We start from the raw sequence: 14,114 nt of genomic DNA, 5'->3' as shown, positions 1-14,114 counted from the left end.
GAGATACTACTCAAAGTTATGCATTCATATAGTATTATCGTCTAGCAATTTAATTAAATATAAAATTTTTGTAATAATAACATCATTGGATGTGTCGCGCAGTGTCCGAATCCCATACAGGCAAAATACACTGCTCAACTGCCTCTATTGTTATTGCGACCAGAGCAAAACGTGAATTACGTCTTTGCCTAACACAATTAAGTATTCCGAAGAGTAATGAGCGCGCAAATTTTTGGTTTTGCATTTATTTATTACAACGGCTTTTTCGACAAACGTTAATGTCAGAGAAATACATACCTTTCGAAAGAAACGTGAAAAAAGGTGCTCTATCAAATACATTTGAGCGTCATTCAAAGAATACAGACAATCATTACGCACAGACTAAAAATTCTCAGAATTGCGACCTTATAACTAGACATGAGTGGTTTGGCAGATAACACGTTTTTATTAACCTGGTCTTGGAGGCAATGACTATCGTTTAAAAAGGCCAAGATTTGTAGATTTATTTTACAATTTTTTGTTTGCTGTCAAAGCTATCACAGCTGTTTCATACACGTCCACTTGCCTTTTTGTTTTCCCTCAACAGGCTTCTACAAACTGAGGGAAATATCTGACCAGGGCATTACAGATTCCAAACAAGTAACATATTTTGGAGTTTCAGACGGCATTTGTTTCAGTGCAGGCCTCCACAGAAAAATATCGTTACACTCTAAGCCGCTGTTTTCAATAAGTGCTTGAAATTTTGACATCAGTTAGAGAATCTCCTTGGGAACAGATTTCAGTTCCTGTTAATCAGCCACACTAGATACTGTAGGAAAATTATTCTTTCTTATCATTGTAATTAACGTAGCCATTATCAGTCCTTGTAAAGAAGCTCAGAACCCAAAGGGATTTTCCTAAGCAACACAGTGGTGCTCCTTTTTCATTCGTGGAAGTCTTTCCTAAGGGTTAAGAGAAACCTATATATTCGCGAAAGTTTTGGTACGTTGGACCAGCGGATGTGGCTGAAAGCATATCCCTTGATTTTCAAACTTTGAACGAAGTTTAAAGCTATGCAATCATTAAATTCGGCAGAGCGTTTTATCCGCAGCCCTAATGTTCGCCGCATCGCTACGCTTCTCTAGACTTTGAATTGAATCGTTGCAATGAGTACCATGAGTCATTTTATCCTAACAATTCACCCTCCTGCTACATACATTTCTTTTATGATCTGATTGTTGGTTCGTTTTCCCCACGGATTTAGCTCCTTAGTTGAACATTTTCTTCAAATACAGTAAAAGGAAGGAAATAAATGTGCAGCCCTAAGGCTGCCGTACCACTTCTGTGATTATCAGGAACGAGCTTCCAGTGGTCTTGAATAACTCTGTTTAAAGGGACGGATATAAACTGTTTTCGCGCGCTAGTTGGAATTAGTAATGCTACAACGAAAGCAAAAGCTACACCGGTAGAAATGCGTGGGATTGCGTACTTATAGCAATCTTTAAAACACATTTTACTTTGTATAGTATAACACTTTTTTGTGAACATAGTCTTGTCAAGAAGGAAGCTTCCGATGCATAAAAAAAATTTCTAACTTTTTTCAAGAGCTCACAACAATGTGTCAGACTGCCGCATTCTTCAAATTGTTAACAAAAGCACATACCCAAAAAAGCAGGAGCCACAGGTGTCGAATTTCGTGGTGATGTTTAAATTGTGAGCAAATACTCCGACAAAAATCAACCATTCCACATTATAAATAAACAGCAATTTTTCGCTCCATAGAAGCTTCAATAAACGAGCATTTCGAGCTTGCAACTTTCAGAATATGAAATTGTCTTGAAGTTCTGAAGTGCCTGTTCAGGTGCCTGTATTCTACTGTGCTGTGGGCGTTGCACATTATAGGTAATACACGCGAACAGTGGACCACAGATTTCTCTCGCGCCAATGCTTCGAGTTCCTGCGTCTGGGAAGGCTGTATTTGCAACACACTGTTCTTCAATATGCATTCCTGCTCCGCTCTTGCTGCTTGGTAGCCGACATGAAGTTTGTAATCGCCAACAGGTGCCTTGTACATATGGCATCTGTACCTTCCATGAGGCATCATTAGGCAATACAATTGTGATCACATCATTCTAAACACAATGAAAGCACTCTTCAAAAGCAGATTTGCGAAGACTTTCGGGCTCTCTCCTTCAGGATATCTAGGCTATTAAATTCAAGGACAACTTGAAACGCATGCAATTACACGCCTTTATGTCATCATCAGCACTACAAACTTTCTGGTGAGGACGTGCAGTTTTATACTCCATATCACTATTTACATGCGACGTCTTTTTAACACATTTAAAACACTATTCAACGCCTTCATGGGGCTGCATGGAAAAGAAATGTGTTTCATTCTTTCAGCTCTAGTCGGATCAACCGCCCTTGTAGTCCTGTTAGTAAAATACTCCAGGCATATTCGAGAACGTTTAAAAAGTAATGTAGGTTTTTGACTTTCAACGTCATTCCTATTCACTGTTGACTCACTACGAAAGGGACTTCCGGTCAATTTCGAATGAAGGGCGAATACAGTTTTTGCTCAGCCAACATTTGCCGGAAAATAAGACGCAGCTTTGAGATCTCGTAAAAACTTCTTCAATTGAAGTGAACATCTCAGTTCCGTTCGCATGCATGATCCGTTCTAGCGCAGTGTACGGTTTGCCGAAGCACAGCACTCCACCAAGTATAGAGCATTCCTTTCACATCCTGTATATTCAAACGTGAGCTATTCTCTTTTTATGCCATTTAGCCACTTTTTCAGAAACGTTACAGAGCACGTCTCCTTTGCAAGCCCGCATAAACGACGTTCATGTGTGTGAAACAAATTCAACAGGCCTGTGTAAACGCTCAAAAAGATGAGATAGGCACCAGCTTGCGGTTGGCACGAATACAAAAAGAGGGCATTGGTTGCGGCGCATCGTAATATAGCACAATGACCGCATACACATGTACTTTCATATTATGCAGCTTCTCTGCAGAGCCGTAAGTTCAGCCTGTTAGTATTGGCCTCGAGATCGAGCCAAGTCGCCACCTTGCGGCTCAGCGGCGAAACCTACCCAGTGTGGATGCGTTTTCGCGTCGCGTGCCAGCCCGCAGTGATTTACGCGCGCGCATGCGGCGTGTACAGGAGTGTTTTTGTTTGTTTCGCAGTTAATGTGAGCTTTTGCTTATCTATATGTCTCTTGCAAAATAAATAGGAACAGTCTATAACCCCACCCTTCATTAAAAAATATATATACTTGTCCGTATCGAGCATGTCATGCTTGGATAAGGACATCATCCATCGCGGTCTTCGGTGCTTGAGATCCTTTAACATGCAATGCCTCAAACGAAGTGGTACTGTCGTTACCACCGTGTCAAAAGCAAAACAGGTCGCTGCCGTCAATAAAAGTTAATGCAAAAGCTCAGAAATCGCATATTCCCGTTTCTGTTTGGAATACCGCAGCTACTGAAACATATGCCACCGCAGACTTCTTCATATAGCAGAATGCAGTATGAACAGGCCTCTCTATGCATGCCTGCTATGCCTTCTCTATGCACGATAAAGTTGTGTGTGTAATTTTGTTTTTTTCTTTTAAACCTCTGTCGTGGTGCCTCAATAGTAAGGGCGCTCGACTGCTGATTTCGAGAACGGGGGATTCAATCACAACCGTTTCGAAAGGCGCTCCCCTGCTGGGGGATTTGACTGCACAATAAACAATCCCACGTGGTAAATGTGGTGTTAATATTGAAAAAAACAACGACACCAAAATCAGCCTCTGCAATCATCCGTCATAGCCGATGCCACTTTCATGCGTTAAGCCCGGGTAATATGCATTTCTTTTCTGTTCTTTTTTTCTTTTCTTTTTTTTTGTTGTTGAAGGCTTCTGTGCATCTGTAAAAGTTTTATTGAGCACATTTTGCTTTAGAGAAATGCTCGAATGTTTGGGAAACTTATTCCCTGCACCTAATTGTTACCCTAAATATTACATAATACACCTAGATTAATGTACTTTAGTGGTAGTTATAATCATTATAATCCCTTTTCGTCCAAGTGCTGTCTTCCGAACAAACTCGTCGTTTCTGACAAGGGGAGTAAAACAGCTTCATGCGAGCCTAAATATCAGTGTTTAGTTCGGGAATAAATACATCTTTATAGTCGCATGATAAGATGACCTCCATTTCTTTCGGAATAGTTTTATATCCGGCATCTGTTTTGGAAGCAACCCTAATATTTTACTTCGCATAAGATTTAGTCACTGCTAAAAAATTAGTGATAAAGAAATTTTCAGCCTGTAAATATGCTTCCCAGAACATGACAGTGCCCATGCGCAGTTTATAATGGTCTTCGCAGCGAGTAATTCGTAGCTTGCACTTTAACGTTACTGAAAATAATCGCTGATTATTGTAAATTCTGTCAAGTGTGTAAAAGTTCTCTCACACGGTAAAATTTATTGGCATTGCCAAACAAAATAATTACACTACTAATCTACCGTTATACAGTAACATCACACACATCAGAAATCCCTTATACTTTCCTCGGTTTCAGAAAATCCTTTACAGTTAGTGGCGCATGCAGTAATACACTATCACATTTTATGACAGTAGCCGCAAAAAGCATCTTGGCAAATTCAATCCACTCAGCGCTGTACACGTGAACAATTAGCTTTCCTGTGCGGCGAGGTTTCCTGTATAGTGTCGGCGTAATCTAATTTTTGGGGAATACTTGTGCGTGGTTGTCTGGGCCAGAGTTGATGTGCACTCAGTCTAAAGCAACTCGCCATGCAGCGCACTGCCAGTGCTACATTTAACCTGCTTAATCCTCGAGTTAAGTACGATATAATGAACCAGGCTTTCTCAATTCAATCTAAAGTACTGCAGGTATCTGCGTGGGCTTGACACTAACTACGCCGGTCTCACCCGCATGAGACACACGCAAACTGTTTAAAAGTCGATAATAAAAGCAAAGCTGTCATTAGGCAGGCCCAAGCATTAGGCGCGTGATCGTGGTACAGCGCAAGAAACGTGCAAAGTAAATCTAGAAGTCTGGTGGTTGCGTGCTTTGTTTTCCTAAAATCCGCTCTTCTTCTGCTGCACTGGCGAAATCCTTTGATTTTTTTCTCCAATATTGCAGAAATACTGCAGAAGACACGTTTTCATCGCCAAAAAACCCGCCGTAAACTCGGAAGCAGACCTACGCAGCGTGCGTTTCTGCGAGCGCCGCCGGCTGCCGATCCACACTATCGGAGTGACGGTGGCGCCACCTCTAGGTCGATCTCGCGGCGAATAGCTCGCGGAATCGTAGAGAGTGGTATGTGAAAGCTGGGAACAGTTATATTATATCGGTGTCTTCAGGACATTGCATAATAAATGCGCAGCTATTAAAGATTGGACATCCAAATATATCAACATCATCCCGTGTACAGAAGTAGCATGCGGGAACAACCAGCGGGATATAATGGTATGGGGTCGTGCTCTCTTCTGCCCCTTCCGTCTCAAAGTAACTAAGAGCGCTGGTCACACTTGCCAGCACGTATTTGTAGGTTTAGTCTCGTGAGACAAAAAATTTGAGAACTAATTCGAACCCGGCCATTTCACTGCCTACTGCAACAGCAAAATCATGTTGTCAGACTTTTACTGCGCAGCGAGAGCGCTATCAACCTATTGTGGGAAGCACACCGCAGTTATGTTCTCAAAGGTTAAGCAATAAATCACAGTGAAACCCTATTTACCGTATTATTATTAGTATACCATTTTGCAAATGCCAACAAGCTATCTCTCAAAAAACATTGCTATAATACACAATGAAATGTTGCGCCTCTCCAGATCTTAAGAAATCAGGATGATTTTTGGGGATCTGAATTACATCCTATTAAATGCTTAAAATGAATAGAAAAATTATTATTTATATGACTCCTAATTACGCGATTCCTTTTCAATACATACAGAGTTCGGGCTTCTGTGGTGAAAATGCGCGATTGTTGGCGTGTGTTAAAGCGGCACATTTCTTTTTGAATTCCATCCTACCAACCACGGTTGCTGATATCTAAACCTGGCTTGCACCGCAAGCTAAGAGTATGCCTGAAAAGTAAGTTCAAATATTTCTGCATAAGACATGGTCCAAGAACATGCAGTGGAAAGTGGAGATGTTTATTCGTTCGTTTATAGCTGTTGTAATTTATATAAAGCTTGTTGACAACAACCTCTTCGTTGTACTATTAAGCGACTCATTTTCTACAGGAAAAAACCATTAGTTTCAAACAACAATGCACTCGTGTCAGCTACGCGGATAAATATACTGTAAATTCCTCATGTAGCTGGACAATAAATAGCGTATACACTAACCACACGCGGTTTAATATATAACCTAAAAAATATTAGCATTTTGTGAAGTCATATCTGAGGCAACTATGTTCATAATTCAGAAGAGTACACGACTCTAATTATAGCTACGAAATAAGTGTGTCGGTTCGCCATTTATTTCCTCTGTGGTTTCTTCTGAAATGGTTATATATTCTATTTAACCCATACAACATTGATAATGAAAAAGTTATCGTCTCATAAACATCAGCATTTCTGTGTAGTATTCTATTTCACCCTTACAATATTGTAGGAGTAAACCCCTTGATTTATGTTGCAGACGTTTTTTGGCTGGTAGACAGCCACGCGTGATTCGGTAAATGTTCATTTACGCATAGAATGATAACTTTTTATTTTATAAATTTCAAGGGCAGCAGCAGTGATGAAATGTAGCCTATATATTAATGCAGTCTGGGGCACTCAATTTGTGTGAATATTCATGTCGGCTATTTCATTTAGCTGCATGTTCGTGAATGTAATAAAAGATATTTCAAGTAGCATAATATCTGACGTGTAAGAGCTTATGCGCTTGGATTGGTGCTTCCGTTTACTGCCACTGGAACCAGAAAGTGGCTTGTTAGGGCCGTACGTTGGGAAGTGCGCTATTTGTTTTGCCAGCTAGGTGTAACTTGGAGTTAGACATGCTATATCAAATGCACTTTTCCAAATGGTTTTATCAGAGGTAGTAAAGGATCGGAACTTCCTATCGCTTACTGAACTCAGGGCTGAGAGATAACTGTAGAGTTGGAGCAGCAAGGCTTTATTGCGCAAATGCACCTGGAATCAACGCGTACAGGATAGCAGGAGATAATAACGCAGAACACGCGCGGTACCACGTGTTCCAGAAAGCCCTGTGGTTTGAGTTTGTGTATGTTCGTTTAGCTATTCAAATATTACAATGCGATGTTTACTGGGTAATCTTTTGATTACGTGGCAAGCTCTTTACAATTGTAAACTTATAGTGGCAAATATGTCCGCCGTACGGCGGACAGCTGGCTCTTATATAAATGCGCAAGTTCTTCATTTTTACACTGTCCAGACATGCAATTTCTGAATAAATGCTGTATTTTGGGTGGAGGCTAAAAAAACTACGCTCGTGTCTATTGCGCTTCGAGCATGCCCTTTTGGTACAAAGTTTGTCGAGCCCTCGTACCCTCCACTGTTGTGTCTCTCACAGGGGAAGTAACTGGGAATCTCACCTCGATTAGTCAATCTTATACAACGCGATAAGTACCGAAACCAAACCCTCTGCGTTGCATGGTTCTTACATAGGAACTTACGACTACACAATTACAGTATTGTGCATGGCCTCAGTCTCACTCGTCGTCTTAAGCAAAGCTCAAATTTACCTGTATGCATGTCAGCTTCAATATTGCCGCGAACCGAAGTTTCCTCGAGATGCCATTTATTGTCATACTCAACTCAGAAATTGAGCAGACAAGGGGAAATAAATGAGTTTCTAATTATGGCATACACTTTAAGCGGTACAGTATAGAGAGCACCGTTTTAGTATGCGGAATTTAGGAGTGTGTACCGCATCAGTGGGGTATTGTCTTTTCTTCATCGTTATGATGAGGTATCTGCCAGTGAACTTACTGCACAACTAAATTTCCATTGATCTATGCGACAAATTATAAATAAGTTGCATGTATGCTATTCGGCCTTTGATGTTCCTTTACAGCTTCCTTTATATGTGAGAATATATATATATATATATATATATATATATATATATATATATATATATATATATATATATATATATATATATATATATATATATATATATATATATATATTGTGGAAGAAGGCCACGTCGAGACGGCAAGGCAACGGATGCCGTGTCTGGCGTTTTATTCCGATGGACAGAACCCAAGCGCGTGCCGGAGCCAGCGCCGCGGGACGATGATGATGGTATGTACAGGAGGAAGAAGAAGATCATGGTATGTACAAAGGAAAGAAGATCCGTGGAGGGCTCACACAATCTGCCCGGGGGATCGGAAGCGGCCAGCCTGGCCGCTCCTAATCAACCGATGTACCGCGGCGCACAAACGGCTTCAAGCGAGACACATGAACAATTTCAGCTCCACGGTGGCGTCGGTCGGCGGGGGGATCAACAGGTGTGACTTGGTAGTTTACTGGGGACGTTTGGTTGATGACCTTGTAGGGACCAACATAGCGGCGCTGAAATTTATCACTAAGGCCAGGGGTGCGCAGTGGTGTATAGAGCAGTACTTCGTCACCAGGACGAAAAGAGACCACGCGATGCTTCGAATCGTAGCAACTCTTGCGGTCTTGCTGGCACGCTTTTGTGTTGAGGCGGGCAAGATGTCGGGATCGGGTCACACGGGATAAGAACTGGGCTGGTAATGATGAGGAGTAATCGGGCGTAGAGAAGAAGGAAGTGTCGAGGATTGTAGTGGGAGGACGGCCGAAAACGAGAAAAAATGGGGAGTAACCGGTAGTCCGCTGTACTGCAGTATTATAGGCGAATGTGACGAATGGTAGAACAGTATCCCAATTTCGATGATCCGGTGTGATGTACATGGATATCATGTCCGATAGGGTGCGATGAAATCGCTCAGTCAGTCCGTTAGTCTGGGGATGGTAGCTTGAGGTTGTCTTATGGAGGGTGGATGAGGCCCGAAGAACTTCGGAAACGACTGTCGATAAGAAGGCCGTCCCGCGGTCACTTAGAAGCACCCGAGGAGCGCCATGACGCAATACAATTGACCGCAAAAAGAAATTAGCTACTTCTTCAGCGGAACCAGTCGGTACAGGGGCCGTCTCAGCATAGCGTGTAAGGTGGTCGACAGCTGTTATAATCCAATGGTTACCCCCGTCGGAGAGAGGTAGGGGACCATATAAGTCGATGCCGACTACGTCGAATGGCGTGGCGGGACATGGAAGAGGCTGTAGGAGGCCAGCGGGCGAAGAAGTCGGCCGCTTGCGACGTTGGCACAGATGGCAGGAAGCGACGTATTTAGCTATGGTAGAAGATAGGCCAGGCCAAAAGAATCGTCTTTTCACGCGGTCATATGTTTTGTTAAAACCAAGGTGACCGGCAGTGGCGTCATCGTGGAAAGCCGCCAGTATACGTGGGCGAAGCGCACGCGGCACGACTGGGAGCCAACGAGTTCCATCAGGGCAATATACGTAGCGGTGTAGTATGCCATCTTCGAGCTTGAAATTGCGAAGCTGTCGGCGAAGCCTAGCATTGGGCGGGGTAGTATGGGCCGGCAGTAGGCATCAGCTAATTGCTGCGAGCGGAGTGCGTGTTTGTGCTCAGAATCGTCAAAAGAAACTGCTGTGATATGCGTCGGGGGAAGAGATGGTCGGCTGTGGTCAGAGGTAGAAATGCGTTGCGAAGAAAAACAGCAGGCTGATTCCGTAAGTGGGCAGCGAGAAAGAGCGTCGGCGCCTTGGTGTTGCCGTCCCGATTTATAAACGACGTCGAAACTGTATTCTTGCAGGCGTAGAATCCAACGGCCAAGTCGGCCTGTCAAATGTTTCAGTGAAGACAACCAGCAAAGAGCATGGTGATCGGTCACAACTGTAAAGTGCCGACCATAGAGGTAGGGGCGAAACTTTTGAACAGCCCAGACGACGGCAAGACATTCCTGCTCGGTAATGGTGTAGTTTTTCTCAGCTGGAGTCAAGGTCCGACTGGCGAAGGCAATAACTTTCTCACGCGAAGTTGCATCGCGCTGCAGAAGGACAGAGCCAAGACCGTGACCACTGGCATCAGTGTGCAGGATGGTAGGAGCGCTGTCGCTGAAGTGGCCAAGAGCGGGATCTGATGTGAGGGCGTTCTTTAGGTCGGTAAAAGCAGTGTTGCACTGTTCAGTCCACACGAAAGAGCTTCGCGCTTTAAGTAGTTGATGAAGTGGTGCCGCAGTAGTTGCGAAATGCCTTATGAAACGCCGGAAATATGACGCCGGGCCGAGGAAACTGCGCAAATCTGTAGTCCGTTGTGGGCGAGGAAAGTTCAAGACCGCGCTGATTTTATCAGGGTCTGGACGAATGCCATCATGGCTAACCAGATGTCCCAATATATTAATTTCCTTCTGTGCAAAGTGGCACTTCTTGGTGTTGAGCTGAAGGCCCGCTGAAGAAAGACACGTCAGGACTTCATTCAGGCGCGTGAGATGGTCGTTAAAAGTTGCCGAAAAGATAACAATGTCGTCCAAGTAACATAAACAGGTTCTCCATTTTAGGCCACGAAGTACCATATCAATCATTCTTTCAAATGTCGCTGGTGCTTTACACAGGCCGAAGGGCATAACATTAAACTCGTAAAGTCCATCGGGAGTTGCGAAAGCGGTTTTTTGTTTGTCGCTCTCATGCATAGGTATTTGCCAATAACCTGAGCGGAGATCCAAGGTCGAGAAATAATGGGCGCCTTGTAGAGAGTCAAGCGCGTCATCTATTCGCGGCATAGGGTAGACATCTTTACGGGTAATTTTGTTGAGTGCGCGATAATCAACACAAAATCGTACCGATCCATCCTTTTTCTTAACTAATACTACTGGGGAGGACCATGGGCTTGTTGATGGACGAATAATATCGCGACGGAGCATGTCATTCACATTTTCTTCGATTACTTTTCGTTCCGAGAGAGAAACCCGATAAGGTCGTCGGCGTACGATCGAGTTACCTTCAGTAATGATGCGGTGGTGTGCAACACTAGTCCGTCCCAGTGGTGGGGAAGTGGCGTCAAAAATGGCTTGATGGGCTTGAAGCAATTCCAGCAATTCTTTGCGTTGGTGCGGCATGAGGTCCGGACTGATTGTCTTCGACAGCATGAAAAGAGAGACGTGCGATGAATCACGTTGCTGAGGTAGCGGGGCGGTGAGCACCATCATGGACATAGGGTGAGCATCCACTATGCATGGCAGGGAAGTTCCTTTAGTCAGCACGAGGGATTCACGGGATGTGTTCGTGGCAGCTACTATCGCTGAGCCGCTGCGGAATCGTACAAGACTTGATGGGAAGGCAATTCCACGTGCAAGATGACGATGAGATGGTGCGATGAGTACATTCCCGTCAGTGATGTGTTCTGACACAACGGTAACAAGCTTTTCGCACTGTGGAGGCAATACAGTATCAACTGCGGCAATGAGGGAATGACGTCCTTCAGAAATGTCAGATGAAAAATCACTGTCTGTCATATGAATGACACGGTCGCCACAAGAAATTAACGCTGAAGCGGTCGACAAAAAAACCCATCCAAAAATCATCTGATGCGCACACGGTGAAAGCACAGCAAACTGCACATGGTGGCGGACGCCGTCTATAACAATTCGAACTGTACACTTTGCTGAAGGATGTAGAGGGACGTCATTTGCTCCACGAAGTTGAGGTGCATCGTTTGGTGTCGTTACCTTCCGCAAACGGTGGCACAAATCAGCGCGAATAACAGAAATTGCAGCCCCTGTGTCAATCAAAGCTTCGACCGGTAATCCTTCAGCTGAAACGCAAGTCATATTGTACGGGCGATGAGGAGGACTTTTGGTTAGTTCGCAGAGTGCAGTTTCACCTCCGGAAACTGCATCGCTTAGTTTTCCGAGTGACGGATAGGAACATTTGTTGCTGGTCGAAGAGGAGAAACAGAGCGGCGGTATGGGGAAAGGGACCGGCGTCGGGTTACATGGGCATCACTTGGTTCAGACGAGGATACCGGCGGTGGAGAGGATCGACGAGGTGAGCCGGGATTAGGTCGTCGCTGATAATATGAGGATACGTCACTTTCGAAGGCGTCGTAACCACGCCGCTCGTTCTGAATACGTCGACGACAGAAGCGGGATATATGTCCTCGTATTCCACAGTAGTAGCACACTGGGCGAGAGGGGTGCCAAGGTGCGTAGTAGGGTGGCGTAGGCTGAGCCGTCGTCACGGCGTTGATGTGGTTGTAGGGCGATGCCAGTTGGGGCGGCGGAACAAAAGGAGGGGGTGATGCTGTGACGTGCGCGTAAGTCGATGCTGGGCGGGGTGCAGGAGCGTCGGACGCCATTGGTCGGGTGATGGTTGCAAGCTCATCTTTAATGATGTTGCGGAGACCGGCGTCATTAGAAGGTACGGAAGAATGATCGCGCCCATGTCGACAGACAGGCTTGAGGGCTTGGAGCTCCTCCCGGATGATGGCTCGAATCAGTGCCCGCAGATCCAGGTCAGCAGAGGTCGGGCCAGCAACAATGCCGGGCTGCAATCGGGAGGACTGCAGCTGGTCGATGCGTTGGCAGGTCGCAATAATGGCGTCAACAGTAGAAGGATTCTGGGCAATCAGGGTATTATAAGCCACAGAATTAATTCCTTTCAAGATGTGGTGTACGCGTTCAGGTTCCGGCATGGTGGGACTAATACGCCGGCAAAGTGCAAGTATGGCCTCTATGTAAGACGCGTACGACTCATCGGGACCTTGGAGGCGAGAGGCGAGCTTATTCTTCGCGACCTCAGTCCGAACTGCTGGGTCCGCGAAATATTGGCGGAACTGCTGCTTGAATGTGGTCCAGTTAGTGGTGTGGGGTTCGCTGTTAATAAACCAGGTTCTGGCGACCTCAATGAGGTAGAAAGAAACATTCAGAAATTTTAGAGCATCGTCCCACCGGTTGTGGTTACTGCATCGTTCATAGGTGTCCAGCCAGTCATCGACGTCTACATCGCGACGACCAGCGAACAGCGGCTGGTCGCATTCTCGTGTAGGCACAGTCGGAGGGGGTGGTGCAGCCGAGGTAGAGGGTCCTGCCGATTCGTGGGTACTCTCGGTAGACATAACGATGGTGGCAGGCGGTAAACAGCGACCGGAACGCAGCTCCAGCGAGAGGCAGGGCACAAAACGGCAAGGGGATCAAGTCTTACCTCCACCACTTGTGGAAGAAGGCCACGTCGAGACGGCAAGGTCGAGACGGCAAGGCAACGGATGCCGTGTCTGGCGTTTTATTCCGATGGACAGAACCCAAGCGCGTGCCGGAGCCAGCGCCGCGGGACGATGATGATGGTATGTACAAGAAGAAGAAGAAGATCATGGTATGTACAAATGAAAGAAGATCCGTGGAGGGCTCACAATATATATATATTAAAGTGAAGGTAGGAAAATTACTGCACTAGAATAAAATCTTCATTTCTGTAGTTTATGATAATGCAAAGAAATACGCATAGGACTGGCTTAATAAATGCTGTGTCTGATATTTGAAGTGATGATTGATATAAACATACTTGTGAAATAATTTTTACGAGAAGTTACAAACACTAGAAGCACGAAGTTGCTTATCACATCCTTGATTTGTACATGGCTATTATTGTGGCTATTATTGTTGCTGTTTCTTCACTTATAGACCGATAAGTAATTTTCTTCCTCGGCCCCATCTTTCGGTATGTTACACTGGCTACATGATGAACTCTTGAATGCGGAGCATGTATCTCATATGGATTAGTTTCGATATACTATATGCAAAGGTATGCATTTATATAGCATTTTCGTCTAGCAATTTAATGAAATATATAATTTTTGTAATAATAACATCGTTGGATGTGTCGCGCAGTGTCCAAATCCCATACAGGCAAAATACACTGCTCAACTGCCTCCATTGTTATTGCGACGAGAGCAAAACGTCAACTACCTGTTTTCCTACCACCAAGTACCACGAAGAGTGATGAGCGTACAAGTTTTTCGTTTTGCATTTATTTATTACAACGGCTTTTTCGACAAACGTTAATGTCAGAGAAACACATACCTTTCGAAAGAAACGTGAAAA

The 14,114-nt window shown here is 44.6% G+C and overlaps 1 long non-coding RNA gene across 3 annotated transcripts in view; it reads left to right on the top strand.

Moving 5' to 3' along the window:
- The window catches only part of LOC146189530 (uncharacterized), a 54,371-nt gene extending 46,749 nt beyond the window's left edge, over nucleotides 1-7,622 (top strand). For all 3 annotated transcript variants that reach the window (XR_014707663.1, XR_014707664.1, XR_014707665.1), the window contains exons 2-3: nucleotides 587-639; nucleotides 5,135-7,622. This is a non-coding gene — a long non-coding RNA (uncharacterized LOC146189530). The remainder of the gene's footprint in view (nucleotides 1-586; nucleotides 640-5,134) is intronic.
- The last annotated feature ends 6,492 nt before the right edge of the window (nucleotides 7,623-14,114 follow it).

Source organism: Amblyomma maculatum, chromosome 5 (assembly GCF_055883805.1).
Source record: "Amblyomma maculatum isolate TAMU_Amacu chromosome 5, ASM5588380v1, whole genome shotgun sequence".
Lineage (NCBI taxonomy): Eukaryota > Metazoa > Arthropoda > Arachnida > Ixodida > Ixodidae > Amblyomma > Amblyomma maculatum.
Note: the sequence above shows the minus strand (reverse complement) of the source record. Positions and strands in the feature narration are given on the sequence as shown.